A 16,210-nucleotide genomic window follows, 5' to 3' on the forward strand; every position below is an offset into this window, starting at 1 on the left:
CCCTTGGTAGAAAAGGCCAGCATGTGGAGAGAAAGGATAAGACCTTTGGATTTCCAAGAAAATCTTACTTGGGAAGGGGAATGGATTGGTTCTAGAAGGATGGAAGAGACTTTTGAGAGGAAAGAGAGAGAGGGCGATGGCATGTAGGGAGAGAGAGGCACATTGGAAAGACAAAGGGACAATTGGAGTGACCTAGGGTTTTGGCTAGCTCATGATGCACACACTCTTTTCCGCCACATGGCATCCATGCACACGGTTGGAAGAGCCCAAGGAAGATTTTGATGAGCATTTTACCTTTTAACTTCTAGATACATTGTATATGGACAAGTGATTAAAGGGCAAAGGTGGGAAAGGGAGCAAGAGAGGGTCGGTTGGAGGAGCCACACGCCACCTCTAGTTATGTCTTTTGAGTTTCCAAGGCAATCCCATCAAAGAGAAGTGGAAGAGCCACCTTGCCAATTGGCACGCATGCATGAAGCTTTGGGAGGAATAAAATGTTCTCTTTATAAATGGGTAACTAAAAAGGTGGGAGTCCTTTTTTCCCCATTCTTCATTTTCTCTCCTAAGGATTTTTAGCTTACACAAGTTCTCTCAAGAACCAACACTTTCTTATAACTTTCTCACCACCCAAACAATATCGTTCCACTTCTTGTAAGTCAACAATGACAAGGAGGATACCCTACACCATTTGGCTAGGGAAGAATCTAAAGGAGGTGAGAACCATTCCACTCTCTTACACGCACACACACAAAGCCAAGAGGGAAATTTCTCATTCCCATTTGGCTTCAACCCTTTTCTTCACAACCACATATTTTCACTTGGGTAACTAGGGTTTTCTCTTCAAGAAATAATGAACCCTAGATACCTATGGGTTTTGAATAAAAGAAACACAAGGTTGTTAAGATTAAGGTTTCAATTTTTGCTTGAAAAAGAAAGTTAGGGTTTCACTCCTAGTGAGAAGAATAAACCCAAAATGCCCTTGGTACTTTGAGCATAGGAAACATAAGTTTTGGGAGGACTTAAGTTTCAGTTTTTACTTAGAAGATAAACTAGGGTTTGTACTTTCAAAGAGTTTCAGCCCTAGGGTTTTGTTTTTTTTTTTAAGAAAAACAAATTTCAAAAACACCCTACACTCATGTTCATTCACATTTTCGGAATCTTTGTGTATTGATTTCTAATAGACTACTTTGTATTTCTAGATCTTTGCTACTATTAATCATTGGACTTTTGTAAGTAAACTTCTAACTTTTGTTTGTTACTTCTTTGGATTAAATCTTGTTGTATGATAGAATGCCTATTTGATTGTGATATTAGAATGAAATCCCATGTTTGGATGATGATATGTCATTGTATATCTTGAATATGCCATATTTAGGGTTTCGGCCTCAACCTATTTAGAGCTTCGACTTTAACCTATTTCCATGCTATGTATGCTTGTTGATCCATGAATGTGTGTAAGCATGTGAATATGAAATGGGATGATGAAAACTCATGTTCAAAGGATTTGGAGGTTTCAACCAAGGCTATTTTAAGGAAAAATGAATTTGTTTTGGGTTTTTGGGTGTGATTCATATGTGTTTACATATATTCATCCTATGATTGTATGTTCTAATATTTTCAAACCATATTGTGAAACGTACATGGTCATTTGACTCAAATGTGTTTTGGATTGTCTATGGTTGCATGAATGTAATAAGTTGCTATGTCATGTTTCATGTTTTGGGGTCCATGTTAAAAAAAAAAAAAAAAAAAGAGTCTAAGCATGTTTTATCACGACCCCAAATACTAGGACGGGGAACTGCCCTAGCGAAACAACATGTCCACTCAAGAGTGTTTATAGTTGAGTGGAGACCCCTGGGTCGGTGAAGTATAGTCAAGGGCCTTGAAAGGTTCCTAAGAAAGGATAACAGAGTGAGGTTTCATCTAAAGCTATTGGGTGAGTGTTACGATGAAGGCGAAATAACAAACTGCCATATACAAAGACCATGTTATGATTAAAACTTAGTCACCTCAGTCAAAGGGATTGATGGATGATGTGATAACTAGCGGGAACGCACGGTGCTTAGGAGAGCCATGAGGTATCCATTCATGTAAAGCATGAAAAGAACAAGCCATTTGAGCTCTATGATATGACACAATATGTTATGAAATGTTATGACAAGGCACATCCTGCCAAGTGCAAGATTCCTAGCTCAAATGATATGAACACGTGTTAAGAAGATTAAAACAAGAAAGGAAAGTTTATGAAAAGTTAAGTTGCGTGTGTCAAGTTTCTATGTAAGAGTTCATGTTCATGCATTGGTGATAAACTGCACTTGTTTGTGATTTGCTTATATATGCATGTGTTATTTATTGTATGTTGACTATTTACTTACTGAGATTTCTCAAAATCTCACCATTGTTATTCCATTATTTAGGGCTGTAATCGAGCCGAGTTTTGGCTTGTCGAGCTCGGCTTGACTCAAAATACTCGAGCTCGAGCCCGAGCTCAAGATTTTTTTTAATTCTTTGTTCGAGCTCGACTCGATAAGCTAAAATCTCAACTCGAGCTCGAGTTCGTCCCACAAATGAGTTCGAGCCGAGCCGAGCTCGAGCTCGTCCCACAAACGAATTCGAGTTGAGCCGAGTTCAAGCTCGAGCTTGAATTTTTTTTTTTTTTGAATAAGAATTAATAATTAATAAATTAAATAAATAAATAAGAACTAATATTGAATTTATACAACTAACAAGTAGAACCTCTATTAAATTATAAAATTTTAAAAAATTTATAAATAATTAATATCTAACTAGTTGATATTTATCCAAAATACAATATATTATATGCCTACATATATTATTAATACATACACTTAATATAATATAATATATCTATTTCATATATGGTTCTCACATACTAGTATATGAAATTATTAAATTTTATCAACTAATTATTATACAAATTATAAAATATACCTATAAAGTATATTTACTATATAGACATAAGTAATTAGAATACATATTATATATTTAATTATAAAAGTGATATGCTTATATTATTAGTTAATACATATATACATGCAGAGGTGTATGTATATATTTATCAATATATGAATGAGTTTTAATCGAGTCGAACTAACGAGTCGATTCGAGCATAAACGAGCGAGCCTAAACGAGCCTTAGTCGAGTCGAGTCGAGTCTTATCGAGTATGTATCATTTACAAATCGAGCGAGTATCTGCTTTAACAAACGAGTTTTTTTTTTCACAAGTCGAGTTCGATTCGAGTTTCACCGAGCGAGTACTGAGCGAACTATCGAACAGACTGGTTCATTTACAGCCCTACCATTATTATTCCCTTCTCAAAATGGTAGAAGTTGTGACAAATTTAGATGACAAAACGGAAGAGGACAACACTCCCTCTGGAGAGGATAGTGCTAAAAATGGAGACTAACTCCTCTGAGCCCTCAATTCCATAACTTCTAGAATCCATCGACAAGACCCTTATGGAAGCCTTGCATCTCATTGAGGAGGTTAAGGGACTCAGAAACCTAAGCAAGGATTGGTTGTTTGAGAAGAAGATTAAGCCAGAGTGGCTTTAGAATTTTGGTGATAGAAACTTAAGGGTATTTTGATAAAGACAATATTTTGGATGGTCCCTTATTTTGGGGAAAAAGGTTTCAACTAATAACTCTTTTGGAAACTTATTATGGAAGTTCTATCTTTTGGGATTTTACATTAGTACCATGTTTATTCATTTTGCCACCGTCCTTAAGTAAGCTAAGAATTTTTTCGCTACGATTTACTGCATATTGCTAGAATATAGGTGCATTGCATCTTAACTGTCATGTACGAGAAGTATATAACTTTTTGTTTTATGTCCCTACACTTCAGGCTCCATCCAATTCCAAGCAGGGTTGGTGGCGTCACAATCATCATCATACACAGGCTCTTTAACCTCCTCAATTTCATCTACCACATCTTCCTCAATCAGGGGATTTTTGCCCTTCTGACTAGTAGGCTTCCTGCACTCAGTCACTCTATGTCCTTGTTCCCCACATCTGAAACATCTAATATTAGAGTTAGAATTAACCTGCAGTGGCTATTGGGCAGGATGGGATTCTTGAAGGTGAACTGGCCGGCTGCTTTGATTGCTTCTGATAGCTGGCCTCCTATTCTACTACTTTTCCATAGCAAGTGCACATTGGTATGCTTCAGAAATGGTACACAGCAAGTGAAGACTAAGGACATCCCGTACGGGCTACCGTAATGCCCCTAAATACCTCGCCACCATCCACTCTTTCGTCTCAGATAAATCAATCTAGGCTATCAATTGATAAAACTCCTCCATGTAATCATCAATTGATCTTGTGCCTTGCCTCAACAAATGAAGTCACCAAAACAAGGTTTGAGTGTAGCCAAAATGAAGGAAGTGCCCCTTCATCTTCTCCCAATCAGTGATCTTGGCCTTGCCCTGTATTTCTCATGATCGCCTCAACTGCTCCCACCATGCAGATACTCTGCCTTTGAGGTTGATGGTGACTAATTTCACTTTCACATGATCTAGGACTTCCTTATAATAAAAAGTCCACTCTACTTCATTCAACCAATCAATGAATCTTTCGACCTATAATGTACCAGAAAACTCAGGCAGATCCACTTTGAAACTGAGGTCTCCATGATGATCCTCCTGACCATAGTGCTCCCAAAATAGAGCATGATTGTGATACGGATTTTTTAAACTGGAATTAGAATCATGATCTTCCATCTCATGGTCACTGAAAACCCGTACTATTAGACGCCAGGTAAACTCTACAACTTGCCTCTGCAAATCCTTAATCTTCACATCTTGAACACTATGATCACGGTGCGGGACTTCCTTATTCAAAACCTGCCCACGACGACCATGACCACCAGCCATTGAAATTGATGAGATCTCACCCCAGGAAGATGTTGAAGCTCTGATGCCAACTGACGCCAGACAGAATAGGAATATTCTCCAGGCTAGTTTCAACATATAATTCATAGGAAAGAAGAAAAAAGAATCGCCCAAAAACATAGAGAAACACCTTTGATGTTCAATTCAAAATTATAAAATCAAATAATGTCAAAAATTAGCCCACAATCCAGGCTGTATAGTTGAAAATCATCCTTATTAGAATTTTACCAAAAATAGCAAAATCTCAATAATTATACCAAAATTAAATACGTAATAAAAGAAGTAATTTTCCAATAATCGTGTTTAGAATCACTTTCTAAATGATAAATGAAATGTAACTATAAAAGGAAAAAAATAACTAAAAATGGGGATTCGGAATGGAAAATAGTGGATTTAGACCTCGAAAAAGATGCACACTAAGCAAATCTGTGTGGCCATGACATGCATGCTAAAAAGAGCTTTCCAATTATGGTCATATGTGCAGTTCTGATACACGTAGCCAAAGTTATTGCCAAAATACTGAAATGCACCCAAAACTGTCCCAATTAGGAAAAGATCATGATTACCTATCATCTTTGCGCTGATCTACCAAATCAAGGTATCTCAATGCCATCAACGTGCCATCTAATAACTCAACATCATTTGACTTGGATCCCCTTGCATTAGTTGCCTTGGGTTGGAAAGAACTCGTCCACGACTTCACGATAGTTTCATCGTAATCCACAAAATAAGGACTCAGGTGTTTCACAATAAAGACATCAGAAGTCCTCAAATGACTGGGGAGGTACAGCCTGGAGGCATTATTATTTATCTTCCGCAGGACTTCACAGGGTCCAATCTTCTGTTCTTTAAGCTTATTGTACACTCCAACAGGAAAATGATCACGAGTTAATACTGTCCAAACAAAATCATCAACATAAAAAAGTACTTGATGACGATTACTGTCGGCCTGAACCTTGTACTTGGCATTGCTCTCGTGAATGCCCAGCTTCACGGGCTCATGGATGCCCCAAAGATGTTATGCCATCTCATTTGTCTTGTGACTCAAATGACCTACACGTGGAATAGGGGCCAAGTCAAGCACCCAGATGGGTTTTGACCATAGACAATCTCAAATGTGCTCATTCCTATAGTTTTGTTATTCAATCTGTTATAGGCAAATTTTGCTTGAGATAATGCCAATCCCCACTACTTCAGTTTAGTTCCTACCAAACTCCTCAAAAGGTTGCCAAACTCTGGTTCACCACCTCGATCTAACCATCTGTCTAGGGGTGGTAGGCACTGCTAACATTCAACTTCATCCCCAATTTCTCCCATAAAGCCCTTCAAAAATTACTCATGAACTTGGTGTCACGATCTGAAGTGATTGATCGGGAAACACCATGTAAACACACAATCTCCCTAAAGTAAAGATGGGAGATCCAAGCAGCATCCATTATTTTCCTATAAGCTACAAAATGGGCCATCTTGGAAAACCTATCCACCACAACCAAGATAGAATCCAATGCCTGTTGGGTATGGGGTAAGCCCAACACAAAGTTTAACTGACATCAATAGATAATTCACAGGGAAGAACAAAAGAGAATCTCCAAAAAACATAGAAAAACACCTCTGATGTTCAATTCAAAATTATCAAATCAAAGAATGTCAAAAATCATCCCACAAACCAAGCTGTATAGCTAAAAATCATTCTTATCAGAATTTTACTAAAAATAGTAAAATCTCAATAACTATGCCAAAATTAAATACGTAGTAAAAGAAGTAATCTGCCAAAGATCTGGCCTAAATTGGATTCAGAATCACTTCCTGAAATGTTGCCATAAAAGGAAAAAATAACTAAAAATGGAAATTCAGAATGGAAAATAGTGGATTTTGACCTTGAAAATGATGCACACTAAGCAAAGCTAGATGGCCAAGATGTGTGTACTGGAAAGAGCTTTTCGAATTGGAGTCATATGTATGGTTCTGATACTCGTAGTCAAAATTATGATCAAAATACCAGAACACACCCAAAACTATCCCAATTAGGAAGAGATCACGATTACCTGCCATCTTTGTGCTAATATGCCAACTCAATGTATCTTAGTGCCATCAATGTGCCATCTGACAACTCAGCACATCTAACTCGGATCCTCCTGCATCAAATATATTCATGCCGTTCGTGCTTCATACGGGTCTCTCTCCTTGCCTCCTAGTTGGTCATCTTTCAGATCTCGTTATTTGTCAAATTGGTTTCTCTTGCTCTCAAATCCTTAACTTCATACCAAAGGCATTCAAAAAGAAGAAATCATTCTCAAATTGTTTTGCAATTTCTCAATAGTTAAGCTCCACCAATCTCGACTTGGGCTTAGAGAACGCCTACCGTGATTTTCTTTAAGTCAAGGTGTCCGTTTGAATCTTTAGAAGCTTATTAAGAATTGAACTTGGTAAAGGAAAATACGAGCTTGTAAATGTTGAAATTTGAACTCAGTTCTTAGGGTCGTCGAGCTTTTTTACATCAACATTTGTATCACTAACCCGTTTTAGCAAAAACCCAAGCAGAGAACTCCTTGAAAAAGAGTAGGTGTGACTTATGCTAAGTGAAAAGCCTTTGGAATCTCTACTTTCTTTCCTCATAATGTAAGTTTCTTTGGCTCTGAAACCATACTCTATTGAGAGAGAGGTTCTCACCGCTTTTTGTTTTGAAGGATAATCTTTAATGCCATCCTTTAGAGATGGCTTCAAAGTTGTCTATAGAAATCAAATAGCAGCAGACATCAAGCAAAATGCAAATTATAGATATAGCACAAAAGGTTGCTGACAACCCATTTCATGGCATGATGGTTTTTCTTATCTTTATCAATGGCAATCACCATGGAATTAAGTTATTAACATTGTCGTTGTCAAGTACTTGTGGTTTAGGTGATAATAAAGTTGAGTCTTGAGGGGATGTCTATAATTTTCCATTTCTCCTTGTATTTTATTGGAAAAAAAAGATGCCCGACTTGACCAAAATGCCATAGGTCAGATTGGTTTGGGTTGACATGCTTCTGGAGATCAACTAGGTTGGGTTAGGTCCAAACCCGACTTAATCTGATCGGGTTGCAGGCCTAAGGCAAGCCATGCAAAAGGAGTTAGTCACAAAAAGAGTTATTATTGAGATTGTGCCTGATTTTATTTAGGAATATGTAATTGCTAATTCAATTCAATATTAAGCTCAAGAAAAAAGGATTTTTGATATGGTTTATCCGAGAAAATCTTAGAGAGATGAGATGCTACTAATGTTTTTAAGAGTCTTTTGATGGTGGTTAGGAAAATTATTTGTTTGTGGGAAGTTAATTGAATTATGTGTAGTTATTCACTAAAAGATAGTTATTTAACTTATGGGGAATTATTTTTTCCTATCCGAAAAAGGAAAAAAAAAAAACTTATAGGGAATTATTTTGATGCCCCAAATTTTGCTTGGGAATTGGCGGACTCTAAAACGTTGAGACATGTAACACAACGTTATCTACCTCTGTTCATGACTAATAAAGATACAATACATCTAGCATGCATCTAGCAATATGCAATATTTGTAGCGGATAAATTTTTTCTTGAGCAATACCATGCATTAGATATAACACATCCCAATTTAACATAAGCATACTTCATAAACATATAATAATTAATGTAAAAAATTTACAGTACTTGTCCAAAATGTCTGTAACATCACTAGTATTGGAGATGGGGCTCCTCATGTACATAATAAGAAGAACATAATAATTACTAGGCTAGCCTAATGAGCAGCTTTGCAACTCGACTTGGATAGCCATAATCCTATCCATAAATTAGAGCATTGACTTGATGAGCTCCTCGTTGTTGCATTGCGATCTAATCAACCTCGTCCAAATGATCCTCTACAGGTCCTCCTGATCCTGACACATGGTCTACCATTCAGGGGGAATGGTAGTTGGGATTACCAAATGAGATTTGGTTACAAATAGTAACAAGTTACAACTAACTTAAACTAATAGTTTATATATGCATGCATGATAGTAAAAAGACATAAATGTTGACATGAACATGAGTGAACATGACATGACTCGGCAAATAACAAGATATATGCTAACATATGACCAACCACTCCTTTTCTCTCAATTGGTCACGATTCTTATGTTGGTGTTTTAAATCACGAATCATTATTTTTAAATATTGTAGATGATTTTTAAATTAACCAAGTGTTTAAAATATTTCAATATGTTAAATGTCCAAAATTATTTTAAATGGGGTATTTTTAGTGTTATTGAACCAAGCCTAATTTTAAAGTAATTTGAAACCCCAAAAATAATATAGTTTTAGAAAATCATTTAAATATTTAGTTCTTTAAGAGTGTTATTGAATATTCATTATTTTATTTTATATTAAAGAATCTATTTATTTAGATGGTTTTATCTCTCTTCAAAACATTTAGTGAACTTCATTATTTTATTTTATGATGAAAAATATTGTTTTGGAAGTAATAAAACAAAGTTTGATTTTAAATCTAGTCTCATTTCATCTTTCTATCTATTTTATTTAGTTTATTTTCATCTCTTTATGTGTTTAAATCTCCACCTTTAGATTAATATCAGGAACCCTAAGTTGTAGGGCTAGCATTTAATCTCCAAAACCCTAGCTTTCCGCTCATTTTTCCCCTCCCTCTCTCTCTCCTCCCCTCAAGCTGCCACCTTTCTCTCTCCATGATCTCTATCTCTTCCTCACGTCTCTGTTGCAACCCAACCCATAACCACTGTCATCGAGGACACCACCCCCCTCACGATGTTGCTGACCATCCCCCTTTGTCTCTAGTGCCTTGTGTTCCTCCCCAAAGCTCACCCCATAGCTCTCTCCATTTCACCTCAGTTTCTCTCATTCTCTTTGTTGATAGCCCCATCGACATCATGTGTTGCCACAACCCAAAGCCACCGACTCCTATTTCCTCCTCACTATACGAAGCTCTCTCTTCCATTCTCGCTATTCTCCCCTGATTCCCTTTTCTCCCTCACAGTTTCTCTTCTCACACCAACGACCTAGAATTGCCACAAAACCCCCTCAAGCCACCATTGTCCAACCTCCTTGAAAGCCCCCCACTTGAGATGTCGAGCATCAATGTCCGCAAAAAGCCCTCACAACGCCTTCCTTAGCCCCCTATTTCTCTTCCTCTCTCTTGGTAGCCATTCGTACACTACCGCAAGCTGACAGCGCACTACTACGAGCCACCATAGACAAACAGGTAGCAGGCCACCCGAGCCTGGCTCAGCCCCTCCACTTAGGGTATAATTTATGTCCCTTTACATCAAGAAAATATTATGTTTATGTAGTTTGAATGGATGTTGGTGTTATGTTTGAGTACATGGGCAAATTTATATTTAATGTATATATTGAGTGGGTTGGTTATGGTAGACTAAGAAGAAGCAAGATGTGAAGTTGTGAATTGTCTTGAAGTATTGGGATTGAAGTGGGGTTGTGAGTGAAGCATGAAGATTGTGGAGTATGGGCTTGTGTTGGTCTTTTCTAAGTGAAGTTTGATTGGACCCTTGATTATGTGGGTCATGTGTATTGTTAAAAAGCCTATTAATCTTGTGGATTGTAATTGTGTTGGATCTACGTATATGGGCAGCAAGTACGTTAGTATGTTTTTTAAATTTTAAAGTTGTGTATATAGAAGACTTGAGTTGGATGATGTGAATTGGTACTAGTTATTGAAGTGATATGTGGTTATAGTTTGTGGAGCCATGATTGTAACTTATAAAGCTTTGTGTTTGTGTGGATGAAGCTTACTAACTAAATGTGGTATTTGGGAAGGTTGGGATATTGAGGAAGCATGTGAATGTGTTGTTTGTTGTGCATTGGGTATAGATGGATAATGGGTCCAAGTTATGTGTTTATTGATCTAGTTGAGTAGTTTGTTGGGATTTTAATTCAATGCAATGGTTTATGATTTAAAAGTACATGAGGACCATGAGGACCATGAGGTCCATGAATTTGGACAGATTTGTTGTATTGAATGTGTTGGTTATGATAAACTATGAAGAAGTGTATATTGACTAGAAGCTTGTTATGGAGTATGTGTGTTGTGTTGGGTTGTAATTTGGAAGTATGTATGTATTGCCAAGAGACTTATAAATTGAGTTAAGTGTTTATGAAGGTTGGGTGAATTGATTTTATGCATGTTGGATGTAATATGAAGTTTGTATGACTCTTTGGGTTGTGTAATGGATTATATGTTGATCTTCCGCGATAAAGGGGTATGACATATGTATGTTTGACGGTTTGTATTGGTATGCTTGGTTGGCTTGTATTATGCATTTGGATGTGAGGAAGTGAATTCGGACTTAGGGTTGATGTTGGATTGGATTACGTACAGGGGAAGGGTATTGTTTAAGAACTAGTATTGTGACTACAATTGGGTTGTATGGTGAAGTAAGACAAAATTCTAAAGCTTGTTGAGTGATGGTTTGAAATAAACTGAAGCATGGAAGCTCGCTTTATTAGTTAGAAAATGAAATTGGGTTTCTAAATTTGTAGTTTAGGCATAAGATTTATGGCAAGGGCTATGCTTTGAGGATTGAATGAGGACTTGTATAAGTTCAATGAAATGGATGTTAGGAATACCTAGACGTGTAAGTTTGTACATTTAGGGATGTCATGAAGGAGTATGCAAGTAAATAGATAATAGAGGTTATTTGGACAATGGCTAGTCTAAGTGGAAGAAGTTTAAGTGAAGAACCAATGGGAGGTTAAGGTCATGTGGAATAGAATGCACTAAGAGTTAGGAGTAGTTTTATTATGAAAGTTCTACGTTTAATATTCTATCGTAAATAGAAAAAGAAATGACGTAAGGTTATGAATGTATGTAGGTTGCCATCAGACATGCACATGAATGGACTAGATGAAATGTGCATAGCATGGAGTCTAGGTAAGTATTACATTCACACTTTTCTAGAGTTTTCTTAATTATGAAAATGAAATAAAATGCTTTTATGAGGAAATGTTCTTTTATGAAATGAAAAGATAGGAAATGTTTTCTTAGAATCAAAATGCTTTATAAATCCATGCTAAGGTATAAAGGTTTAAATATATGTACATAATAACCTTCTTTGGCAGCCGTAGCCCAAAGAATAGTTGTATGCATATGAATGGATGCTATACGTAATATTTATTGTTTGTATGTTCCATGAGAGAAGAGCATAAAATTCATGAAGTCACCAAGATCATTCGGTTAGGTCTCAACTGCACCTCCTAAGTGAATAGTTGGATTTTGGTTTGGTTTCTTGGAGCCATTTTCCCCAATGCCAAGTCTAAACCTTGAGAGATGTGGTGAGGTGTGAATAGTGGAATTGCTCTTGAAAATTTGGTGGAAATGGTGTGGGCTAGTGTGAGAAACTAGACTTTGCCAAGTGTCCATTTCTTTTATTATTTATAAAAAGGTTGCTCAATCTTCTAGGGATAGAGATGAATAGAGCTAAGTGTGGGAATAAAAGCTCTTAGTAGGCCTTATTCTTGGATCCTAAGAACCCTTAATTAGAAGGCTCTAAGGTAGGAAAAGTGAAAGGAAGCCCGCTAAGGCCCATAAGGAGATTTGGCCATCAAGAGAAGTCCTAGGGTTAGAAGGCCCAAAATACTTTCTAAGGATAGAGGAAGGCGCCACATGGCAATGAGGGACTATTTGGTCTTTTCTAGCAAGAAACATAGGGACAACGCAAGGTGTGACACTTGTCTTGCATACATAAGCTTTTAGAAGGAATGAGTGGAGAGTGATGTCATTCAAGCTAGGGCTTACACACCCCTTGGTAAGGTTATGTCGGATTATGCCACTTGTCACATGTGTGGAGTAAGAGGAAACTTTTAGGGTTTCAAGAGATCTGGTTGGGAAAAGGAAATTATGTGTTGTTCTACAAGGATTTGGGAAAAAGCAAAGAGAGAGAGAGAGAGAGAGAGAGAGAGAGAGAGAGAGAGAGAGAGGCCGATGGTTTTGCATGGGGGAAGGCCAAGAGATTTTGTCTTGGGAAGGCAAAGGATCACCTAGGGGAGATCAAGAGGTTTTCAGCCAAATCAAGCAACCCACACTCTACTTTGCCACATGGCAACCATGCACACGGTAAGGGAATCCAAGAAGGATTTGAATTGTGTTTTTACCTTTCAACCATTAGGTTCAACGTAGACAAGGAGAGAAGGCCAACATGGGAAGGTGTGGTAAGAAGGGGTTTTGGTTTTGGTGCTACACGCCACCCTTAGAAGAGGCTTTTGGGTTTCCTAGGCAATCCCATCTAAGGGGAAATGGAAGAGCTCCTTTGCCAAGTGGCATACATGCAAAAGGCTTTGGTTCTTTCTAGAGGAATAGAAGGCTCCCTATATAAAGGGATAGCCGAAAATGAGGGAGGCTTTTTTGCTCCATTCTTCACTTTCTTTCTAAAGATCTCAGCACTCTCCGTTTCTCTCAAAATCTTTACACTTTCTCACCAACCAAACACCATCATTTCACTTCTTCTAAGTCAAGAATCACAAGAAGGATACTCTACACCATTCGGCTTGGGAAAAAGTTCAAGGAGGTGAGAACCATTCCACCATTTTCTTCACACACACACACAGAGCCAAGAAGGAAATCTACCATTTCCTCAATCTTTAAGTTTTTCATCACAACCACACATTTTCACTCTTGTAACTAGGGTTTCTTCTTTGAACCCTAGATACTTTTTATGTTTTAAGCAAAAGGAACCCGAGATTTGTAGAGCATAAGCTTCGGTTTTTACTTAAGAAAGAAAAACTAGGGTTTCACTCATTGAGAGGAAGAACCTGAGATCGATGTTTTAAGTTTTGACTTGTAAATGCATGGAAGAGAAAGAGGGAGCAAAGTCACGACCATAAACCAAGGGAAAAGCTAGAGTTCAATCCTCTAGGATTTTTGACTCTAGGGTTTGGTTTATAAAGCTTTTCCAAAAATATAAGTGCACACACATATCCACCCTTGCTTTGAGATTAGGGTTTCTCTAGTGGTTTCTAATATGTATTGCATGTACTTTTTTAGATTTTTGCTAAGTTATACAATCTGATTTATTGTAAGTAAACTTCCAACATATTATTGAATAACTCTTGTATATGTATGGCGAGCTTTTGTTTGTTACTTCTTTGGATTAAATCTTGTTATATGATAGCATGCCTATTTGATTGTGATGTTAGAATGAAATTCCATGTTTGGATGATAATATGTCATTGTATATCTTAAATATGCCATGTTTAGGGTTTCAACCTCAACCTATTTAGGGTTTCGGCTTTAACCTATTTCCATGCTATGTATGCTTGTTGATCCATGAATGTGTGTGAGCATGTGAATATGAAATTGGATGATGGAAACTCATGTTTAAAAGATTTGAAGGTTTCAGTCAAGGCTATTTTAAGGAAAATCGAATCTGTTTTGGGTTTGTGGAAGTGTGATTCATGTGTTTACATGTATTCATCCTATGATTGTATGTTCTAATATTTTTAAGCCATATTGTGAAACGTACATGGTCATTTGGCTCAGATGTGTTTTGGATTATCAATGGTTGCATGAGTGTAATAAGATGCTATGTCATGTTTCATGCATTAGGGTACATGTTTCAAAAAGAAAAGAGTAAGCATGTTTTATCACGACCCTAATGTTAGGAGGGGAAATGCCTTAGCGAAACTCACTGTCTACTTAAGAGTGTTTAATGTTGAGTGGAGACTCCTGAGTCGATGAAGTACAGTCGATGAGCCTTGAAAGGTTCCTAAGAAAGGATACTACAACGAGGTTTCACCTAAAGCTAGTGGGTGAGTGTTACAGTAAAGGTGAAATAAGTGAACTACCGTGTATAAAGACCATGTTATGATTAAGATGTAGTCACTTCAGTCAAAAGGGATTGATGGATGATGCGGTACCTAGCAGGCAACATACGGTAATTAGGGGAGCTATGAGGTATCTATTCATGTAAAGCATGAAAAGAACAAGGTATCTGAGCTCTATGATAAGACACGACATGTTATGAAATGTTATGACAAGGCACGTCCTGCCAAGTGCAAGATTCCAAGCTTAAAGAATATGAACACATGTTAAGAAGATTAAAAGAAGAAAGGGAATTTTATGAAAAGTCGAGTTGCATGTGTCAAGTTTCTATGTAAGAGTTCATGTTCATGTATTGGTTATAAACTGCACTTATTTGTGGTTTGCTTATATATGCATGTATTATTTATTGTATGTTGATTGTTTACTTGCTGAGATTTTTTGAAATCCCACTGTTGTATATTATACTATCATTCCCTTCCCAGAATGGTGAAAGTTGTGACAAGTTTAGATGAAAAAAAGGAAACCTCACTCCCTTCAGAGAGGATAGTGCTGAAACTAGAGACTAACTCTTCTGAGCCCTCGATCCCCGAACTTCTGGAATCCATCAACAAGACCCTTATAGAAGCCTTGCATCTCACTGATGAGCTTAAGTGACTCAGGAATGTAATCAACAATTGGTTCCTTGAGAAGAAGATTAAGCCAGAGAGGCTTTAGTATTTTGGTGATAGAAACTTAAGGGTATTTTTATAAAGACAATATTTTGGATGGTCCCTTGTTTTGGGGAAAAAGGTTTCAACTATTAACTCTTTTGGAAACTTATTATGAAAGTACTATCTTTTGGAATTTTACATTAGTACCATGTTTATTCATTTTTCCACTGTCCTTAAGTAAGCTAAGAATTTTTCCGTTGCGATTTACTGCATATTGTTAGAATATATGTGTATTGCATCTTAACTATCATATCTGAGGGGTATGTAACCTTATGTTGTATGTCCCGATGTTTCAGGCTCCATCCAATCTCAAGCAGGGTTGAGAGCGTCATAGCTAGGGGGCTAGGGGCCAGTTTGATGAAGTGTGCATGGTGGTGCACCAAGGTGCAAAATGGTGGTTATTCGACTTTGATGTGGCTTGGTTAAAATTAACATGTGTTGGTCCAGTCTAACTTTTAGGTTAGTCTATGAACAATGAAAATTAATAATAAAAACCAAAAATTTCAGATTATAAATTTGACAAAAATAATTTAAAGAAAACTATGCAAAAATCTTGGTTTTAAGGTCACTATTCATATGTGGGATGAATAGTGCTTCTTAGCTCGAGTTAGAAGCTTAACTATAGTTGGGTAAGAACCCTTATGGTGTGTGGTTCATGTTGGGTTTAAGGAAAACCAATGGTATGATATAATGGGGCTTCATTTGGAAGGATGAAATAAAAGACAAGACTTTTTTGGGTTTCATTGGTTGGGCTTGTTAGGCCCATTGCGTAAGCCTTGGTT

General features: G+C 37.1%; 1 long non-coding RNA gene across 1 annotated transcript; it reads left to right on the forward strand.

Annotated features, from left to right (window-relative positions):
- The first annotated feature begins 428 nt into the window (after positions 1 to 428).
- Positions 429 to 15,557, forward strand: LOC122319427. Its single transcript, XR_006245079.1, has 3 exons — positions 429 to 713; positions 1,200 to 1,229; positions 15,201 to 15,557. It is a non-coding gene; the product is annotated as an uncharacterized LOC122319427 (long non-coding RNA).
- The last annotated feature ends 653 nt before the right edge of the window (positions 15,558 to 16,210 follow it).

This window comes from Carya illinoinensis, chromosome 8 (assembly GCF_018687715.1).
Source record: "Carya illinoinensis cultivar Pawnee chromosome 8, C.illinoinensisPawnee_v1, whole genome shotgun sequence".
In the NCBI taxonomy this organism is placed as follows: Eukaryota; Viridiplantae; Streptophyta; class Magnoliopsida; order Fagales; family Juglandaceae; genus Carya; species Carya illinoinensis.